At 40.6% G+C, this 21,726-nt stretch overlaps 1 protein-coding gene and 1 long non-coding RNA gene across 6 annotated transcripts in view; one reads left to right on the plus strand and one right to left on the minus strand.

Moving 5' to 3' along the window:
• The window catches only part of PRAG1 (PEAK1 related, kinase-activating pseudokinase 1), a 71,351-nt gene extending 68,263 nt beyond the window's left edge, over positions 1-3,088 (minus strand). For 2 of the 4 annotated variants that reach the window (XM_059882346.1, XM_059882345.1), the window contains exon 1: positions 299-3,088. The gene's annotated coding sequence lies outside the window, so the exon portion shown is untranslated. The remainder of the gene's footprint in view (positions 1-298) is intronic. The other 2 variants (XM_059882348.1, XM_059882347.1) reach the window with 2 other exon arrangements.
• Positions 1-21,726, plus strand: part of LOC100848853 (uncharacterized) — a 54,022-nt gene that overhangs the window by 21,178 nt on the left and 11,118 nt on the right. The window lies entirely within an intron of this gene.

Raw genomic sequence — 21,726 nt, forward strand, 5'->3', positions numbered from 1 at the left:
ACCCTATAGACGGGAGCCCACCAGGCTCCCCCGTCCCTGGGATTCTCCAGGCAAGAACACTGGAGTGGGTTGCCATTTCCTTCTCCAATGCATGAACGTGAAAAGTGAAAGGGAAATTGCTCAGTTGTGTCCGACCCTCAGTGACCCCATGGACTGCAGCCTTCCAGGCTCCTCCATCCATGGGATTTTCCAGGCAAGAGTACTGGAGTGGGGTGCCATTGCCTTCTCTGCAACTTAGCATAGATACTCCAAAAGGTAGCCTTTTTCCTGTACTTGTCATTCTAGGCCTTTGACTTACCATGTGGAGAAAACACCACTTCTGTGTATCTGAACAGGCAAGTATCCTGCTCTCAGAATGAAGGGACTCAGAAGGTCGTGGCTGTAGCTGCCTGAGATCCAGTCATTTCCCTTTTGCAATAAGGCTATGATGTAAATAATCATATGTGAATAGGTTTTCAACATTACCCCTGGGAAATTAGGAGCTGAACTTCAATTCTTCAAACTCTGTTCCATTTTGAAAATTACTTATCTGAGGAGTAAGAAGAAAAAGTACATATAAAGACATCAAGGGTCTAAGATAGGTGAGTGCTGATTTATTATACAGTGTATTCACTTAAAATGAAATTTGTCTTTTAGATTCATTTGCCTCAGGCATCACAGTGTTGCAACACACCACGGTATCACATTGCAAAACTCTGACTGTTAAAAACGTCTTTTTCTGTCTCACCTTCTTTTCCCAGACAAAAAGGAGACGGGGGGAAGAGGAGATAAGGAAGGAAAAGGGAGTAAGGGGTGAGAAGAAGGAAGTAGAAACCTTGGGTAATTATATAGCACCTTTGATGTTAGAATTTCAAAAGGTGTTTCCAAAATCAACTCACTTGACACTACCTGACTGTCAGGATCAGGGAAACAAGGCAGGAACCTGAATGGGTTTTTGCAGAGAACCACTGGGCAATGGTGAATTTCATGTGTCAACTTGGCTGGGCCATGGGCACCTGGATATTTGGTTCAACGTTATTCTGGACGTTTCTGGTGAAAGTGTTTTTTGGAGGAGATAAACATTTAAATTGGTAAATTTCCATAATAGGAGTGGGCCTCATCTAGTCAGTTGAAGAGCTGAATAGAACAAATATTTGACCTCTGGAGCAAGAGGGAATTCTGCCAGTCCACTGCCTTGGGACTTGAATTGCAATTCTTTGTTGGGTCTCCAGACTGTCAGCCTACCCTGCCAACTTGGGATTTATCAAATGTCCATGATTACATGAACCAATTTTTAAAAATAAATAGATATAGATGTATAGATACATTCACACATCCTCTTGATTCTATTTCTCCAAAGAACCTTTACAGATTTGTGTAAGTCAGTGGCAGAATGAGAAGAGTCATCTGGATGGAGACAGGAGAGTCCAGTGGGTTAATGGTAGAGGCCCTGGAGCCAATTAACCAACTTCAAATCAAGGCTCTGCCATTCATTAACTGGGCTTCTCAGTGGTGCTAGTGGTAAAGAACCCACATGCCAGTGTAAGAAATATAAGAGACCTGAGTTCAATCCCTAGGTTGGGAAGATCCCCTGGGGGAGGGTATGGCAACCCACTCCACTATTCTTGCCTGGAGAATCTGCATGGACAGAGGAGCCTGGCGGTCACAACGAGTCAGACATGACTAAAGCAACTGAACACGCAATCATTAGCTGTTTGCTCAGTCTCCTTATCTGGGGAGCAATTCTACCTACCATAGCTCTGAGTATGAAGGGGTCAGGGCTCTGGAAACTCAGCTGCGATTATCATTTCAATTAATATCTGAGTTCTACTGGCACCTGTTTTCTGGATCTGCTCCCCTACTCCAGTGGCAGAGTTGAATAAGACACTGTGTGGCCTGCAGGGCTGAAAATGTTTACTATCCTGCCCGTTCTTGAAAAAGTGTACTGACCTCTGAAGTACGATATGGGAAAATCTGACAGAAATACTTCACAAGTAATTTGACTAGATGATGTTCTTTTTAAATTAGGAACACATTCTTGCAAATCTTGAAGCTGGTCGTTTTATATTTGATTCAGACAATCTTGTTAAGTCTGTGCCGTGCAGTTTATCATGTTTGAGCAGAAATTAGTCATCCTTATGTTTTCTTGAGTAGGCTCCTTCTGAATCTGTTAAAAGTGCCAATATCATGAGTAGCAGACTTCTCAAAGATTTCATTTTTGATTAGTTTGGGAATTAGTAATTTGGCCTAACCACCTTAGAGAAAAGGACAGAAATAATTACTTTAAAACGTGGAACATTAGCTGGGTTTGGGAGTGACAAGGTAAGGAATTCTGTTGGGATTATCTCATCTGAATGAGTGTCAGTCAAGGCACGCCAAGAACATTTCTCTTAAGAGCAAAAGGATATGTGTCTAGGGTGGCTGGTACACTCATTTACTAAATGATGGATAGCTATAGATATAGACATGCATCCCCACATATGTCACAAATACACATAAGCACATGTATGTATTTCAGGCACACCAATCTTCTTCCTGTTGAGACTTACTTTGTTATAGTTTTTCTATTGCTTCCAAGAGACGGAGGTAGCCCTGTCTTCATTCTGTGCCTCTTTTGATCCTAGGCTATGTTAGACTGACTGCAGTGGTGACCACACTGGTGATGTCAAAATAGGTTGCATTCAGCCTTGCAGGTCCTCCTCACAGACAATTTCCCATCACCCTTCATTATCACTATGCTCACTTCTCTTTAAATTTCTTCCCAGGGCAAATGCCTAAGCAGTGACTGGGAGAATCTTCCACTGCTTGGAGAATGATATCATAAGAAAGAGTCAAGGGGTATCCATCTACCCAAGAAGGGTACCTGCCACAGGTTGTGATAAGAACAGGGTGATAGGGATGGGGAAGACTAGTTATCCTGACATAAGGGGTGTTTCCTGGCAGATGTGATTTCTGATTAGAATCTTAAAAGGTGAGCAATGGCTATTTCCAAGAAAGTAAAGAAGAACATCAAGGAGGAGAAGGAAAGAGTTTGAGCAAAAGGGTGCAAATGGTCAGAAGTCCCTGGCAGGCACTGGTCATCAGCTCTATAAAACACAGCCATCCCCGCCCCCACGCCCTCCCCCACCGCCACTCCCCTTTAAATTCCTGCCTCTCTCTACTGCTCACTGCCACCCTGGATGTTTCCAGGGGAAGGTGAATGAAATCAACACTGTAATTGAGGAAGTGAGTGCCTTCTGACCTCTGGTCTCTGTTAAACCCTAACCTCTCTGTCTGTTTCTCCCTCTGTAATAGTCTCATATTAGGAAGCACCACTACCAGTTCACTCCTCCACACACCTTGCATGGCAGGCTTGCTTCCATTGTAGCTTTTCCACAGAATACTCTTTATCTGGATTAAATGAGAGGCTTGATCTGCCAGGGGCTTCCCTGGTGGCTCAGAGGGTAAAGCATCTGCCTGCAATGCAGGAGACCCGGGTTTGATCCCTGGGTCAGGAAGATCTGCTGGAGTCAGCCCACTCCAGTACTCTTGCCTGGAAAATCCCATGGATGGAGAAGCCTGATAGGCTATAGTCCATGGTGTCACAAAGAGTCTGACACGACTGAGGAACTTCACTTTCATTTTCACTTTTGATCTGCCAATAATGCTGTTTAACCAAAGAACTATCTTTGGTAATAAAGACTTTCCTTATTTATTGAAACTATTGTAACGCTGAAGAAGCTGAAGTTGAACGGTGCTATAAAGACCTATAAGACCTTTTAGAACTAACACCCAAAAAAGATGTCCTTTTCATTATAGGGGACTGGAATGAAAAAGTAGGAACTCAAGAAACACCCGGGGTAACAGGGAAATTTGGCCTTGGAATATGGAATGAAGCAGGGCAAAGGCTAATAGAGTTTTGCCAAGAGAAGGCAATGGTCATAGCAAACACCCTCTTCCAACAACACAAGAGAAGACTCTAGACATGGACATCACCAGATGGTCAACACCAAAATCAAATTGATTATATTCTTTGCAGCCAAAGATGGAGAAGCTGTATACAGTCAGCAAAAACAAGACCAGGAGCCGACTGTGGCTCAGATCATGAACTCCTTATTGCCAAATTCAGACTGAAATTGAAGAAAATAGGGGAAACGACTAGACCATTCAGGTATGACCTAAATCAAATCCCATATGATTATACAGTGATAGTGAGAAATAGATTTAAGGGACAAGATCTGATAGATAGAGTGCCTGATGAACTATGGACGGAGGTTCGTGACACTGTACAGGAGACAGGGATCAAGACCATCCCCATGAAAAAGAAATGCAGAAAAGGAAAATGGCTGTCTGGGGAGGCCTTACAAATAGCTGTGAAAAGAAGAGAAGCGAAAAGCAAAGGAGAAAAGAAAAGATATAAACATCTGAATGCAGAGTTCCAAAGAATAGCAAGGAGAGATAAGAAAGCCTTCCTTAGTGATCAATGCAAAGAAATAGAGGCAAACAACAGAATGGGAAAGACTAGAGATCTCTTCAAGAAAATTAGAGATACCAAGGGGACATTTCATGCAAAGATGGGCTCGATAAAGGGCAGAAATGGTATGGACCTAACAGAAGCAGAAGATATCAAGAAGAGGTGGCAAGAATGCACAGAAAAACTGTACAAAAAAGATCTTCAATGACCCAGATAATCACGATGGTGTGATCACTCACCTAGAGCCAGACATCCTGGAATGTGAAGTCAAGTGGGCCTTAGAAAGCATCACTACAAACAAAACCAGTGGAGGTGATGGAATTCCAGTTGAACTATTTCAAATCTTGGAAGATGATGCTGTGAAAGTGCCACACTCAATATGCCAGCAAATTTGGAAAACTCAGCAGTTGCCACAGGACTGGAAAGGTCGGTTTTCATTCCAATCCCAAAGAAAGGCAATGCCAAAGAATGCTCAAACTACCACACAATTGCACTCATCTCACATGCTAGTAAAGTAATGCTCAAAATTCGCCAAGCCACACTTCAGCAATATGTGAACCGTGAACTTCCAGATATTCAAGCTGGTTTTAGAAAAGGCAGAGGAACCAGAGATCAAATTGCCAACATCCGCTGGATCATGGAAAAAGCAAGAGAGTTCCAGAAAAACATCTATTTCTGCTTTATTGACTATGCCAAAGCCTTTGACTGTGTGGATCACAATAAACTGCGGGAAATTCTGGAAGAGATGGGAATACCATCAGGAAGCAACAGTTAGACCTGGACATGGAACAACAGACTGGGATCCAAATAAGAAAAGGAGTACGTCAAGGCTGTATATTGTCACCCTGCTTATTTAACTTCTATGCAGAGTACATCATGAGAAACGCTGGGCTGGAAGAAGCACAAGCTGGAATCAAGATTGCCCGGAGAAATATCAATAACCTCAGATATGCAGATGACACCACCCTTATGGCAGAAAGTGAAGAGAAACTAGAAAGCCTCTTGATGAAAGTGAAAGAGGAGAGTGAAAAGGTTGGCTTAAAGCTCAACATTCAGAAAACAAAGATCATGGCACCTGGTCCCATCACTTCATGGGAAATAGATGGGGAAACAATGGAAACAGTGTCAGACTTTATTTTTCTGGGCTCCAAAATCACTGCAGATGGTGATTGCAGCCATGAAATTAAAACACGCTTACTCCTTGGAAGGAAAGTTATGACCAACCTAGATAGCACATTCAAAAGCAGAGATATTACTTTGCCAACAAAGGTCCATCTAGTCAAGGCTATGGTTGGTTTTTCCAGTGGTCATGTATGGATGTGAGAGTTGGACTGTGAAGAAAGCTGAGTGCGGAAGAATTGATGCTTTTGAGCTGTCCCTTGGACTGCAAGGAGATCCAACCAGTCCATTCTAAAGGAGATCAGCCCTGGGTGTTCTTTGGAAAGTGAAAGTGAAGTCGCTCAGTTGTGTCCGACTCTTTGCGACCCTGTGGACTGTAGCCCACTAGGTTCCTCCATCCATGAGATTCTCCAGGCAAGAATCCTGGAGTTGGTTGCCATTTCCTTCTCCAGGGGATCTTCCCGACCCAGGGATTGAACCCAGGTCTCCTGCATTGCAGGGAGACACTTTAACCTCTGAGCCACCAAGAACTGATGCTAAAGCTGAAACTCCAGTACTTTGGCCACCTCATGCGAAGAGTTGACTCATTGGAAAAGACTCTGATGCTGGGAGGGATTGGGGGCAGGAGGAGAAGGGGACGACAGAGGATGAGATGGCTGGATAGCATCACCGACTCGATAGACATGAGTTTGGGTGAACTCCGGGAGTTGGTGATGGACAGGGAGGCCTGGCGTCTGCGATTCATGGGGTCACAAAGAGTCGGACACAACTGAGCGACTGAACTGATTGTTGACTAACTAACAATGCATGCCAAATGACACCCATGTTTTATTCAAGCCAGGTAGTATGCTAAGTGCATTGTGTAAGTAACAGATTCTTTCTTGACAGAAGTCATGGGCTCAGATGTCAGTCTAGTGGTTTTATAAACATCTTCTGTTAAGATTCAGTGTTAGTAAAGTGTCTGCAGGATCTGATTTAAACTTTCAATAAAACAGTGGGGCATGTGAAATTTACATGTTTAATTCTTTACTGAATTTTTTCCTCTAATGTTCACAAATGTAGACATATCTCTTTTCTGAATTAAATAGTAAGACTTTTAATAAAGCACTCCCTAAATAAAAACTTTAGAAAATCTGCTGCTGACTTTGATGGGTGGAAGATGGAGCTGCTATGTCAGTGTTGATATTTGCTGGTGGTCTGGGTCTTGCCTACATAATATGGTTTTATGTAGCGATGTGGGCACTGCCTTACACAGTAATGTGACATGATCCTTGATATCCAGCACATTTTGGAGCAAAACTATGACACTAAGACCCTTCTGACAGGCTTCCACTTTGCCCTGTACAACATTACAATGGGGGCATTCTTTTTCCAAGACAGTCATTGAGACCAGCACTATCAGATTATGGCTTGATAGCTATTTATCACTTTGGTTTGGTGTAGAAACCACGAATCCCTAATCACTCACAACTTAAAAAGACCACAATGTTATCAGAAAATAAAGTTTTAAAGAAATATTTTAAACATTAAGTCACAAACTTTCTAAACCCTTAAAGAAATCTGACTTTCCATGCAAATATTTAAATAATATACAAAGCAGTCAAATTTGATCACTTTTTAAAGTGACCCCTTCTATTTTATGTATTTAATGTGAAGAGGACCGGAGGACAGAAATAATTTCATGGCTCCTTCTAGGATTTAATCACAAACACCTTGTTTTTTACTTCTAGGAGACATTATAAAGGCAAATTGGGACTTGATAAGAAGGGCCTGGCTGATATGATTATGTCTGATGCATTTGTCAATTGATTGAGAAGATCAGATTTCAGAAGTAACTAGGACATAGGAAGCAATTTCTTGAAACTGATAGCCCAGTGCTGGGTGAGGGAGGAGTTTGCACAGAGAGGCCTTCCCCAACCCCCCATCTGAGTAACAGCCTTCTGCTCTGTGTTCCCATCACAAGCATCCTTTGCACATGCCTAGTCTAATATTTTGGAGAAGGCAATGGCACCCCACTCCAGTACTCTTGCCTGGAAAATCCCATGGATGGAGGAGCCTGGTAGGCTGCAGTCCATGGGGTCACTAAGGGTTGGACACGACTGAGCAACTTTACCTTCACTTTTCACTTTCACGAATTGGAGAAGCAAATGACAATCCACTCCAGTGTTCTTGCCTGGAGAATCCCAGGGACGGGGGAGCCTGGTGGGCTGCCCTCTATGGGGTCGCACAGAGTCGGACACGACTGAAGCGACTTAGCAGCAGTCTAATATTTATATCAGGAGGTTTCACGATATGTCCATTCATCTGCTGTTACTGGACTGTGAGCTCCCTTGATACCACGCATATGTTCTTTGTATTGTTTTCCTAAATCCTGGGCAGAGTAGATGCTCAATGAGCATTTTGGATGAAAGAAAGGAAGGAAAGTAGGAAGCGAGGGCGGGAGAGAGAGAGGAAGAGGCAAAAGTTTATCTATAATGTTTACAAAGATATTGAGCAAAGTAGAACATGTACTTAATTTGATGAATCATTTTACTAGTAATAAAGTATGATTAATTTAAGATTCAAATACAAGTTATAATTTAACAGGTACTCTAGGCTGTTAAATGAAAAATAGGTGCAATACATTTTAAAAAGCTTTCAAGTCCTAAATATAAACTGAACAGATGAGATTTTTCATCCTCAAGAATTACTGGATATTAGCTTTGGAAAGTGTAAAAGGTAAAAAGAAAGAGGGAAAGTACTGAAATGAGATTAGGTGGATTCTTGGCATAAATATATCCAGTCACTATAAACTTCCAAAGGAATTTAAAAAGCACCTAAGAAAATATTGCTAAAAGAAAGTAGCTCAACTTATTGTCTGTACATCTTAAACCAAAATATTTTAGTAAGTCCTACTGATAAGTGGTTGATTTAATTCTTTGTATAAAAAGTCTTTTTTTTTAACCTGGATAATGTAAATATATTGGTTAATCATTGGAGGACTGCCAGTCTTCTTCTTTATTCTACTTTTTAAACCACCAGCAGATTGTAAATCCTTGAAGTTTGCTTGGAGTTATCTTAGGTAAAGTCCAAAGTTTAAGGTAGTATTCAATACACCATAAACCTCACCACTAAAGTCCCCTGATGCAGAGAAGAGCCAAAGGACACTCAATATTCTGGCTTAGTCCTTACTCAGCCTGCCTTCAACCTGTTTCTCTAAAGATTCATCATTCTTGGACTTTCACCCATGACTTATCCAGATTTTCTTTAAAATAAACTTTTTTATTTTAGAACAGTTTTGATTTATAGAAAAATCACAATAGTATGAAGAATTCCCATATATTTTGTACCAAATTTCCCCTATTATTAGCATCTTACATTAGTAAGTTATACTTGTTACAATTAATGAACCAATATTGGCACATTCTTATTTATTAACACCATAGTTTATACAGATTTCCTTAGTTTTAACCTAATATTCTTTTTCTGTTCCAGGATCTTGTCCTGGGTACCACCTTTCTTTTTGCTGTCAAATTTTCTTAGGCTCTTCTTGACTGTAACAGTTATCCGACTTGCCATGTCTTTGATGAAGTTGACAGTTTTGAAGAACTTGTTATTTTTCATGTCCAATCCTTTAGGACCCCATGGACTACAGCATGCCAGGCTTTCCTATCTTTTGCTGTTTCTTGGAGTTTGCTCAAACTCATGTCCATTGAGTCAGTGATGATGTCCAACCATCTCATCCTCTGTCGCCCTCTTCTCTTTCTGCCTTCAGTCTTTCCCAGCATCAGGGTCTTTTCCAATGAGTTGCATGAGTTGGCTCTTCACATCAGGTGGTTAACTGTTCGGACTAGTCGTTAGGTATTTTGTAGAATGCCCCTCAGTTGGGATGTTTTTCTCATTAGACTGGGGTTATAAGTTTTGGGGAGGAAGACCCCACATGAAGGGCACCTCTCATCACATCATATCTAGAGAATGTACCACCCATGTGACCTGTCACTGATGGTGTTGACCTTGAGCTCCTGGCTGAGGTGGTATCTGTCAGTTTTCCCCACGGCAGAGTCGCTCCTCTCCTCCTAGTTCCATAGGAGGAAGGAAGCCACTAGACACAACCCACACTTAAGAAGTGAAGGGTAATCCCATTTCAGTTGCTTTGTTTGCAAGTATTTTCTCCCATTCTGAAGGTTGTCTTTTAGCTTGGTTTATGGTTTCTTTTGCTGTGCAAATCTTTTAAGTTTATTTAGGTCCCATTTGTTTATTTTTGTTTTTATATTTTCATTACTCTAGGATCAAAAAAGATCTTGCTGTGATTTATGGCAAAGAGTGTTCTGCCTGTTTTCCTCCAAAAGTTTTATAGTATTCAACCTTAGATTTAGGTCTTTAATCCATTACGAGTTCATTTTTTTGTATGGTGTCAGGGAGTGTTCTCATTTCATTCTTTTACATGTAGCTATCTAGGTTTGGAAAAGAATCTAAAAAAGAATGGATAAATGTATAACTGACTCACTTTGTTGTACACCTGAAACTAACACAATGTTGTAAATGAACTATACTCAATACAAATTTTTAAAAAAGAAGTAGACAGTTATCCTTCACCTCCTGGAGGGCAGAGTACAGAAATTATTTGGAATTTTTCTGCACAAGCACTTTGTCTCTTCTTCGCCATTTATTTATTTATTCAGTCATTTATTTATATACACACAGACTTGTGGATATTTATTTTTACTTTCAAATAGCATCACCAATTCAATGGTGAATTCAATGAATTTGAGCAAACTCCAGGAGTTAGTGGAGGTCAGAGGAGCCTGGCATGCTGCAGTCTATGGGGTCACAAAGAGTCAGACACGACTTAGTGATTGAACAACAACAATAATCTAATTCTACTTTATTTTTTTTGCTCAAATTGTTCCAGTTTTGTCTATTAGGAGCTCTTTTATTTGACTCTTGAATCCCTTTGATGTACTTCTGTCATTGTGGAGTTTTCTTTCTCTTTTTTTCAAGTCACATAAAAGAAAAAAACTTTCTGGCACTGTAAGATACTCCAGACTCAACTTGGATGTTTCCTGCCCCAGTTCTAGAATCAGCCATGTCTCCAAATTGTCCTGGTTCCTTTTATTGGAGGGTGCTATAAGAAACCAAGATCTGAGGTCTAGGTGGGCTTGGTGTACCTTGCCTCCAGTTCCTGACACAGCAAGGAAATTCACCTGTGTATATTAGCCTATATTTCTATGCCTGTCCACAAATATTCATATATGTAACCAAAGTGTATACAGATGCAAAGATACTGATATTCAGCTAAACATACAATTTTCCCAATGTGGATTCATTAATACATGGTTCATTGTATAGCCTTTTCCCTTTGGCTTATCTGTAAATTCTCATACCAACAGTAGGACATCTGACTTCCACTGTTGGTCATTCATTTATTTTAGCATATAGGTATAGCAAATCTCGGAGAAGGCGATGGCACCCCACTCCAGTACTCTTGCCTGGAAAATCCCATGGACGGAGGAGCCTGGTAGGCTGCAGTCCATGGCGTCGCTAAGAGTCGGACACGACTGAGCGACTTCCCTTTCACTTTTCACTTTCACGCATTGGAGAAGGAAATGGCAAGCCACTCCAGTGTTCTTGCCTGGAGAATCCCAGGGATGGGGGAGCCTGGTGGGCTGCCGTCTATGGAGTCACACAGAGTCGGACACGACTGAAGTGACTTAGCTTAGCTTATAGCAAATCTAAATTTTTTTCATCTGTATCCCCATTGGAAACAACTTTATCAACTCAAGCACAAAGCTTGCTTATGGTTTCTTTTTGTTTTTTTAACCCATTCCTCCTTCTCACAGCTGATGGATCTGCACCATCACCTCTGCTCATACCTACACATACAGCTTCTCAAGGGAAAATATGCATAAATATTGTTTAGTTTCTTTTATCTTTGGCCTTACAAACTCCACTCATTTCCAGAGTTACCAGGATCAACAGTGATTTTTCCCAAGCCCCGGAAACCTCTTGATAGGTTGTTTAATTCATTAACAATATAGTTAACTTGTTTCACCACATTCTCATTCCATCCCTGGGATCCGAAATCTCCGAGATGATTTTTTTTTTTAATTTGTATACATCAAGGTTCATGCTTTAATAATAATGTTTTAAATTATTTAACATCTAGCAAAACTAATAAACTATGGCCTACCTTGTGTCAGGCCCCATAACAATGTCATTCTGTGGGATTTTACCTTGTAGTTTTCTTGGAACAGTCTTGGTATGTCCCTACTTAATTAAGCCATAGGCATCCCAGTTTCAGAAGCACGGACTACAGAAACTGACTTGTGATATTTATGGCCCTATCTCTAAAATCCTGGAATTCTTTAGATTTATGTAACCATATCTCTCTTAATGATTCCAGAATCTGCAAAACATGATCTATTTGGAGAACTTCATTTGCATAAGGTTAGAACTGTTTTTTTTTTTTTCTTCCTTACTGCTCTTTTGCTCTTAGTAAAATAAAAGTAAACTGCAGGGGAGAATAATAACTACCATAGTCAATCCTATCTTTTGTCTAGAACAAATGCCATCATCACAACTTAAATACAAACCCCTTTGTCAATCAGGGTTTGCTTAAAACAACAATTAAGTTGCTCTACACTGGTAAGTGATCTGCTATGTTGTTTTTTATGGGCTTTATTTGTTGCACCAACCACATTATCTAAACAGCTAGTGAAATCATACTGGTGATTTTATATAGTGCAAAATTATGCCAGTAAAGGAAGGAAAGGCAATGGTTGTTTGTTGCTGTTATTGTTGGGTGTGGGTGGGGGAAAGTACTGGCTGGAATTAGCAAATAAACAAATAAATTTTCTTCCTTAAGGACATTCGTCCTTTGTAAATCTTTCCAACTTCATCTTGCCTAACTCCCAGGATGATCATCTACCACATGGTGATATAAGGTAGTCCCCAGTGGGGACTATTTATTTCTACTGCTGCCATGACAGGTTGACGGGTGGGAGTGATGCTCTGGAGTTGTATGAGTTGAGAAGTTTAAGAAAAATATACTTAAAATCATAACATTTATGTAATAAGATACTGGACTGTATCTTTTGATGTGCAAAATACTGCCACAGTGAGAGATGCAAGCATCCCTGGGGGTGGGGCCCCCCCACCTGTGGTAGGGGGTGCTGCTGGGTGGGACTTTTCCGAATGTTATAGAGCAAACAGCCACCCCTTGTGCAAAGGGAAACCTGGAACCCAGAGAAGGAACCCAGGATCAGATGCTTCAGGTTGAGTTGTCCTTTGACGCTTAGCAATGTTGACCAGGTGTATTAACAGAACTGCATGTTTGAAGAGACAGAAAATGATTTTCCCCCAAGTTTTCCAGAATGTTATTTTTTGATCGTGGGAGGTAGGCATAGTTCGTCATGCAAACATTTGCTTTTGAATAATTGAGAGGAAGAACCAGCCTTTTCAGAAATGACAAGATTACTTGAAATTCTGTTCACATCAGGCTGCAGGAACCGCTGAGAAAAGGAATGGCTGGGCTGGGTCATGCAGCCTGGACTGTTGTCACTGCCCTCGTGAGTGTGATTGCAGGAAATGTGCCTGGCTTTGGCAGGGTTCTCAGGACTCCCGTGATTGCCATGCCTGAGCTCTGAAGGTCAAACTATTATCATCTTAAGAGAAGGGTGGGATTTCACCCAAAGGAAAGAAATAGTGATCATTATCCCAGGGAAAGGGCTTCCCTGATGGCTCAGATGGTAATGCAGGGTCTGCCTGTAATTCAGGAGATCCAGATTCAATCCCTGGGTCAGGAAAATCCCCTGGAGAAGGGAATGGCTACCCATCCCAGTATTCTTGCCTGGAGAATTCCATGGACAGAAGAGCCTGGCAGGCTACAGTTCATTGGATCGCAAAGAACTGGACTCAACTGAGTGACTAACACTTATCCCAGGGGAGGAGGAGTCTGGGTTTGAACCAGACTGGAAGGATTCTTCACTTTTTTTTCTGGGAACTGAGTTGGGCTTGGACTCTGAAGTGTGGGGAGCCCCATGGAACCTAGACCTGGATGCAAAGGTTGGATCTGAGCCTGAAATCCTAAGAGTATCCAACCCTAGAAGCAGTAGTGAATTTCACTTAGTTTATGACCCTGTCTTCTGTAAAGTTTTATGAAAAGCCTGATCTCAGATGTACTATATGCCAGTGTACTTTGGGGGTTAGGAAAAACCAGGGCCCTTCTTGGAGGCTGGAGAAAAAAATGCTTATGACAACAGATGCCTGGCCCAGTAGAGCTATACTCTAATATAAGAAGGAGTAGCAGCAGTAACAAAGGCTGCAGTTCAAAAAAGCAAGAATAAAAGCCAACCCCAAAACTTGCCCCTGAGAACACATGTGATGACACCTTGAAAAACCTCAGATTATCTGGGAGGCATGGAGTGAAGGTGTATGTGAATGTTGAGAAGTGAGGGCCACATCCGATTAACTAAGCCAGGAGGGGCTCATGCAATAATATCTTGGGAGAGCAAAGATGATAACCTAATTTCAGTTCAAGGTCACAGCTTGGAAATGCCAGGGACACAGAAGTCACACTCAGTTTTCTTCAGCTCCTAAGCTTGTGTCTATGAATTTTCTACCATGAAAGGAATGCTACTGCACAGCAAAAACAAATTCAGTAGCTAATTTGAAAAACAGACATTTAAAAATAGAGCAATGTAGGAGTCATGCTGCCCGCTGTCTCTTCTTCCCATACGTCAGGATATATGTGCTTTCCTATGCACACAAGTTCACTCTTCTCTCTCAAGCATCCTCAGTGCAAGTGGAGGACTTAAGGCTCTTTACAATCTTAAAACCTTCAATTATAACCCACACTAACATAACAAAGGTAATAAAATGTGGAAGCTTGCCAAACATTTGTATAGTACCATGCCATTCACAAAGAACTTCAAAAAATTTGATCTCGTTGGAACAACACTTTCTTGCCAGTTAACTGTGTAGGTGTCTTTTATTTTCTTTCAGTTCATTTTTTTTTTTTTTTTAAAGCAACAGCTCATTTTTAAAGACTGGGCAGACAGAAGCTCTCACTAGCTTTCTAGATTCACCACACAGGAAAACAATGTTCAGCTTCCTTTTTTTGTTGGTATCACATCCCTGATTTCTAAACAAATACATGAAGTGGGTCTCTAAACTCTGAATGGAAGTAAGCTAATCATTGACATTCGAGACACTTTATTACTTGACACACTTAAGCAAAAAATGCTCAGCCACTCTGCAAACTAAGTTTCTATTCTTGTGAAGCATTTTCTCCTTAAGGGGCCCACACAGCCCTGCTGAGGTTCCTGGTAGACTGACCTATCTGCTTTTTTTTTTTTGGCACCCTCATATTGCTCCAGTCAGAGATGGGCACAAAGGGCATGGGTACCATTATTGAACAGAAAAAAATAAGATAATTGCCACCAAGGGACCACTCCTTCAGTCCCAGGCATTTGCTAACAAATGACAGATTAAATCTTCTTAACTACCATGTGATGTATTGATTATAATCCTATTTCACAGGTGAAAAAAAAATGAGGCTGTGATATTGTTATATAATAAGAAATATATATTTGGTGTTTGTCCTCAATTATCACAATCCTTGTAATTTCCTGAGAAATAGGGTAGGGGTGATAAAAGCATCTTTTGTTATCATATGTGTTCTTAGTCCTTGGTTCCTGACACAGAAGCTTCTAAACGTTTGGGATCTCTGGAGTGTAAGAATGTCTTTCTGTATGCTAATGAGTTGACTGGAGGCTGGGGTCCTCTAGAGAGCTCAGGGTGGGGGCTGGTCACCAGAAAGTCCATGATTAGACGCTAGGAAATTTCATCCCCACCCTCCGACTGCCAGGTGGAGGGGAGGGAGTAGAGATTGAGGTAATCACCAATGACTATGATTTACTCACTCATGCCTACGTAATGAAACTGCCATAAAATGCCCTAAACATGGCAGGGGGTGGTTGGGAGTAATTTAAAGAGCTTCCTGGTTGGCAAACACATCGAGGTCCTGGGAGGTGGTATGCCCACATACTTTGCCCTGAGAATCCCTTGCACTGGCTATTCCTGAGATGTATCCTTTATAAGAAGCTGGTAATACTAAATAAATTGTCTTCCTAAGTTCTGTGCGGAGAAGGCAATGGCACCCCACTCCAGGACTCTTGCCTGGAAAATCCCATGGATGGAGGAGCCTGGTAGGCTGCAGTCCATGGGGTCACTAAGAGTCGGACACGACTGAGCGACGTCACTTTCACTTTTCACTTTCACGCATTGGAGAAGGAAATGGCAACTCACTCCAGTGTTCTTGCCTGGAGAATCCCAGGGACAGGGGAGCCTGGTGGGCTGCTGTCTATGGGGCCACACAGAGTTGGACACGACTGAAGTGACTTAACAGTAGCAGAGTTCTGTGAGTTGATCTAGCAAATTAGCAAATCCAAGGGGAGGATTATGGGAATCCCTGATTTATAGCCAGGAGGTCAGAAGTATGGGAGGTCCAGAACCTGCATTAGATGTCTGAAGCCAGGGCAGTTTTGTGAGACTGAACCTCAATTTGTGGAGTCTGATGCTAACTCTGGGAAGCCAGTGTCATAACTGAGTTAAGTTGTAGGACACAGTTGGTGTCCAGAGAGTTGGAGAATTGCTTGGGTGGAAAACCCACACTTGGTGTCACAAACTGTTACATTAAAAATAGTTTATAGACACTCCGAGAGACACACTTGTCTAATTTCACACATCCTGAGAATGTGAGAGCTGGGATTTGAACTGAATTCCCCAGATTTTAATTCTGTAATACTGCGTTGTCTATTGTTTTGTCTGGTTAACTTCTGGAGCATTCTTATTAATCCTGGTGCTGATAAAAAATAAATGTATTTCATGAGAAACCCACAGTGGCACTTGAAAATGAACATTTTTAAATCTTTACAAGAAAAAAACAAAACATAAATACACCACTGAATGTCACAGTGAGTGACTGAAGTGCTGTCATTTGGAAATTAAGTCTCTGGTCCCAGGTTTACTATGGATTGAAAATAATTCTGATACAATAGATGGTCTCTCGCTTTCTTCTACTCTTTCAAAACATAAGCAACTCAGTTATCTGTGTTTTTGCTTATGAGTTAATATGAAACTTCAGGAAACCACATTATTCATTCAGTGGAACCATTTGGGGAAAAGGTGTGATAAAAATTAGAGGATCACTCCCACTAATAATTTCATCACCAGCAGCAAAACCAACAGCATAATCATCGCCACCACCCACCACCACCAAGATCACCATCACTGTGGTGATCATTCCCACCATCATCAGATTTTCTTAGGACAGAAGTGGTCAATTTCTCCTCCTCATGTGAATATCACATTTATGATTTTCCTTTCACTGAAAAGTTATAACCTATCACTATCCAAGCCTATTCAGACCTCAAACATTTAAACATGGCTCTTATATGATACAGACTTTTATTCAGTAAAAGCAAATAGTCAATCTGCATTGATGGCAGAGGTAGTTTACAAATTTCTCTCTTTGATCAAATTCTTCTCATCGTTTATTAGAAAGTAGTCAGCCTTAAAAAATGTCTTTGAAGTAAGTTTGAATATATGCTTTCCCTGACTCATTCTCTTCACACATCCCAACACACCACACACACACATACTGCTACTGCTAAGTCACGTCAGTCGTGTCCAACTCTGTGCAACCCCATAGACAGCAGCCCACCAGGCTCCCGTCCCTGGGATTCTCCAGGCAAGAATACTGGAGTGGGTTGCCATTTCCTTCTCCAGTGCATGAAAGTGAAAAGTGAAAGTGAAGTCACTCGGTCATGTCTGCCTCTTTGTGACCCCATGGATTACAGCCTACCAGGATCCTCCATCCCTGGGATTTCCCAGGCAAGAGTACTAGAGAGGGGTGCCATTGCCTTCTCTCTCTCACACACACACACACACATGTAATTCTATAATAACATTTCACTCTTCCATGAATTTGTGTTATACAAATATGAATGTCCCTCTCACCACCTGTCTTTTGAGGTCCTAGATTAACACACTTCATGACTAATAAACTGGGAATCAGACTTTGCTCTCTGTACATGTAGCTTCTAATCTATAGTGACTTGTGTTATGAGCAGAATCCCTGTTTAAAAACGATAACATGTAGATAAGACTAAGGTTAATTTTCTTAATCAACCAATTAGATATTGTACACACAAACAGATATTGTCCTTTTTTAGATGTCAGTATTAATCTGTTAAGAATCCATCTGAAACTGCTGTCAAAATCTGGGACATCTCTTATTTTATGATAGCAAATTCTCCCTGTTCAAAATGGATTTGAATTTTGAAAAAGGCCTCATTCAGAGGCAAGCTATTGAATAAAGAGAATAATCACACTGGGTATGACAGATTGTTTTTTGTTTTTTGGTTAAAAACAAGCTTTTACTGAAATGTAATACAGTGATTCTGAGTGCATAAGTAAAAATTCTGGGGATGGTGATTTTTATGGAAAAAAATAGAAAAAGGAAGTCATGATTTCATTAAGTAAACAACAAAAATAAATTTTAACTTTAACTTTCTTGAATAGCATGATCAGTGTAATGGAGTTTAGGACAAAGAATAGCTAACAGTCTTCAAAATTTTTATTCATATGTCCAAAAAGATGTATGAAAAGTTTAAAAATGCTGTAATAGGACTTCTTTTGTGTGGTTTCCAACTTGACTTTAAAAATAATTCACAAAATAGGACACCAAAATATTTTGAGAAATAGCCTCTGCACTGAAATTCAGGTATAACCTTCTTTGGCTGAATTTTGAAGGTTAATAATATTTTAATAAAGTTCTAGTAAACTCACTTAAAAATTAGATTAATGCTTGATAATCGTCTTTCTTATTCATCTGTCTCCCCCAAGAGTTGAAGGGCTTTGCAGATTTGAGACACAATTTTCCACAATCCTTCTGAAAAAAATAGAAAATTATATAATGTTTCTTTATATAGGTTCTCAGATTCTGTGAAATTTCAAGTTTCAGAGAAATACCAAATGTAATTTACCACAGTCTAGCTGCTTTTTTTAGCTGTACATGACCAGTAGTCATGTACGGATGTGAGAGTTGGACTATAAAGAAAGTTGAGCGCTGAAGAATTGATGCTTTTGAAGTGTGGTGTTGGAGAAGACTCTTGAGAGTCCCTTGGGCTGCAAGGAGATCCAACCAGTCCATCCTAAAGGAAATCAGTCCAAATGTTCATTGGAAGGACTGATGTTGTAGCTGGAACTCCAATAATTTGGCCACCTGATATGAAGAACTGACTCATTTTTCCAATGAGTGATGCTAGGAAAGATTGAAGGCAGGAGGAGAAGGGGACGGCAGAGAATGAGATGGTTGGATGGTATCACCAACTCAATGGACATGGGTTTGAGTAAACTCCGGGAGTTGGTGATGGACAGGGAGACCTGGCGTGCTGCAGTCAATGGGGTTGCAAAGAGTCGGACACGACTGAGTGACTGAACTGAACTGAACTGAGCTGTTTTTAGTATTTTTAGCCAATATATGGTCCCAGGCACTATAAGACTATGATTCTGGAACATCTAGTGACATATCTAAGTGAGCTCATGATTTCTTCTGAATGAAAGTGGATCTCGGAACCCCTCCTTCAGGCTTTTCCTTCTGTGAGGGAATCAGCTGGTGTTATCAACCACGCTAAAGAATATTGTGATAGAATGTGGATAAAGAAAGACACATATGCCAACTCCTACTCTGTAGTTTTTCTACTGTCTAATGTGAGGGGCAGGATGGGCCAAGTGTGATGTGTTACCACTCCCCAAACAGAAAGAGCAATTTTTTTTCTGCCCAGCACACCACTGCTGTTCTGGAATACAGATTTCACCTATGTCCCATTTCTTAGGCAAGAAAATAGCGGGTCCAATGTAGAGTCACTGGTGGCCAGTGTTTCTAAAAATCTAAGACCCTTTGTTTCAGCCCTTAGTAGTGGTTTTGCATCCCCCCAGGCAGCTGTGCATTCATGGGAATCCATGGAAGTCATTTGTTGGGAAGGAATTCCCTGATTGGGCTCGGATCATGATTCAGCTATTTTTAGGGTTTCAGCTGGTGTCCTACCAAGTTCCACATGATCTAGGCTTCACGTCCTTCTATTGAGATAATTTGGGAGATGAATATTAGGTAGAATTTCAATCTCTGCATCTATCATTATTGCTGCTTTAAAATAAACAAGTTCTTAGAATTCATTCCACCCAGCCAGAGAAAATCTGGTTGCTGCCTCAGGTTTGAGCAGCTTAGGAAATTATGGGGAAAATCAGCTACAGTGAGTTGAGAATCTTGGGCCTCTATTACCACTTTGTGAGTGAGTCAAGGGAGGAGCCTCACTTGGGAGAGACTTGCCAAGTAGTTTTCACACTGGTCTCTGCTGAGCATCGCTGTAAGAGATGAGGGATTGTGAGATATAGTAGAGCGGGTCACAGCCTCTACATGCCCTGGGGTGCTGGTTAAGATTTAAACTCTTAGACTCCACCCAGATCTTCTGATAAGACTCTGCAGGAGTTAGATCCAATAACCTGCATATTTTATGAACTCCCAGGTGACTCTTCAGTTCAGTCGCTCAGTCGTGTCTGACTCTTTGCGACCCCATGAATCGCAGCACGCCAGGCCTCCCTGTCCATCACCAACTCCCTCTTATGCACATGCAAAAGCTTGAGAACCACTGCTGACTAGGAGTTCATAGATTTAAGAGCCGGAAATTGGGGTTCTGGGCTGCCCCACCCCTATTTCACATTCATCTACTTTAAACATTGTAAGAAACACTTCTGTGGCCAAAAATTTTAAAAGTTAGAAGCAACTATTTCAGCATGAACTTCTGAAAAAGACTTTCTCATGGCTTATCTTCACTGATGATTTCTTTCTAGTGAGAACAAGAATGAATGCATTAAAAAGTGATTTTGTCCAGATAACTTCAGGATATAGAAAGCCATTTACTTTGTCTACCAAGAGGACCCGATTCTGCATCTCCAGCTGCAACTGATCTGTAAGATTTGGAAGACTCCCAGGAGTGTTGACCGGGGTATCTGGGATTAATGGTTGACCCCCATTACACATCCAGAACCCTACTCCCCCATCTACTTCTCAGATTTGGCCTTCAGCCAAAGAGCTCCTCATTGCAAAGTTTAAGAATGTGACATATACAAACATGATCACAGAATGCATTCCATATGCTGGCTTTTGGGTCACACAGAATGGAGATGTTAAGAATATGTTAATATGGTTGCTTTTAAGACAATTTTGTATTGTGGTTTTTGCTTTCCTAAATGCCTGAAGTCTTTCTTATTGTGCCAAATTTAGCAAGAAATCTAGAAAATGAAAGGCGGTAGTGGAACTAAAACATTCAAATTTTAACTCTATAATATACCATTGAGTTTCACATATTATAAAAACTTAATATGATTCAGATAAGTCTGGTAGTGTCAAAACCTTCAAATCCATAAAATACAGTACGTAGTAAGTAACTCAGATGTTTATTAAGCATCTACTATATACAAAGCTCCATTCTATGTATTTTGTAAGAACTACAAAGGGAATAATATATTGATTCAGGCCTTCAAGGAGTGTACAGTTGAACTGGGTATAAAGGAGAGGAGTAATGCTCATATAAGACTGTAGTGAATCCAAGGATTAGAGCTCTCTTATTATATATGAGAGAAGGAAAAGTCTGAGTACTTCTTTTAAGCTGTTTTACTGTCACAAGGTGAGGTATACTTTAAAAATATGGTACATTTTGCCATGGATTCCTTGCTATATTTGTGTATGTATGTGTGTGTGCCTTCTTAGTATTTGTTTCTGTGATTTGATTATAATGTGTATAGTTACATATTTTTAAAACTTTAATCTTTGAATGTATTGATCTTTCAGATAAGATAATTTGAATGTTTTGGCAGTAACAGAAAATTTTTAGCCATTTTCAATTTGAATATTGCCTCTTCTCCATTCTCTTTATTGCATCCCTCATAAAACCTGGTTGTGATTTGCAAATACTGAAATTCAACCTATACTACAAGATTCTTAATGTCTTTCTAATTTTTTGCACTTCATTTTCTCTCTATGTTACATTCCTGGTAATTTCTGCCTAACCATTCTTTATTTCAGTAAATCAAGTCTTAAACTGTGCCTGTTGTATAGCCTGATTATTGAG

The sequence above is a fragment of the Bos taurus genome, chromosome 27, assembly GCF_002263795.3.
Source record: "Bos taurus isolate L1 Dominette 01449 registration number 42190680 breed Hereford chromosome 27, ARS-UCD2.0, whole genome shotgun sequence".
Classification (NCBI taxonomy): Eukaryota; Metazoa; Chordata; class Mammalia; order Artiodactyla; family Bovidae; genus Bos; species Bos taurus.